An 860-nucleotide genomic window follows, 5' to 3' on the forward strand; every position below is an offset into this window, starting at 1 on the left:
GGGGGAGACACAAACCCGCTCTCAGGGAGGACTAGACTGATGGGGGAGACACAAACCCGCTCTCAGGGAGGCCTAGACTGATGGGGGAGACACAAACCCGCTCTCAGGGAGGCCCAGACTGATGGGGGAGACACAAACCCTGCCTCAGGGAGGCCTAGACTGATGGGGGAGACACAAACCTGCTCTCAGGGAGGCCTAGACTGATGGGGGAGACACAGCCCTGCATCAGGGAGGTGCAGACTGATGGGGGAGACACAAACCCGCTCTCAGGGAGGCCTAGACTGATGGGGGAGACACAAACCCGCTCTCAGGGAGCCCCAGACTGATGGGGAGACACCGCCCCGCCCTCTGGGACTCCTGCCTAAGGAGCCCCCTTGGTGGTCGACAGGGCTACGCACGCCGGGGCACAGGCTCTGAGGGAGGGACTCTGAGGGGCTGTGGGCCCAGGGCTGAAAGACAGTAGCAGGCCCAGCACTCGCCTTCCTGCAGCCTCCTCAGCCCTGGCCGGAAGCCCTCGGAGGCCCCTGAGCTGGACGAAGACGAGGGCTTTGGCGACTGGACCCGGAAGCCAGTGCGGTGGCAGCAGCACTTGGGGGCCCCGAGGACCTCGGACAGCGGGGAGCCCCCTCAGAGTGCGAGCCCGGAGACAGAGCCCGAGCACAGGCACGTGGGGTCAGAACCTCGAGGCGGAGCCCTGGGCGTGCGGGTCTCCCTCTGAGTCCCCCTCTGTGTCTCACCCGCGGCCCTGCACTCCCCCCTGCAGCCAGCCCCCCAAGACCCCCCGGTCTGGAAAGGGGGGAGAGGAGGGAAGGGAGGAAGACAGCGAGACAGCACGGCGGCCGGCGGGGGCCGGGGGGCCC

The 860-nt window shown here is 67.7% G+C and overlaps 1 protein-coding gene across 1 annotated transcript in view; it reads left to right on the top strand.

The window, feature by feature from the left end:
- Positions 1 to 519: 519 nt before the first annotated feature.
- LOC103252272 (lymphocyte-specific protein 1) overlaps positions 520 to 860 on the top strand; it is a 5,209-nt gene continuing 4,868 nt past the window's right edge. The window contains exon 1 of the mRNA XM_021709019.1: positions 520 to 663. The gene's annotated coding sequence lies outside the window, so the exon portion shown is untranslated. The remainder of the gene's footprint in view (positions 664 to 860) is intronic.

The sequence above is a fragment of the Carlito syrichta genome, unplaced genomic scaffold (assembly GCF_000164805.1).
Source record: "Carlito syrichta isolate Samal-C Ts95f unplaced genomic scaffold, Tarsius_syrichta-2.0.1 Scaffold153989, whole genome shotgun sequence".
Lineage (NCBI taxonomy): Eukaryota > Metazoa > Chordata > Mammalia > Primates > Tarsiidae > Carlito > Carlito syrichta.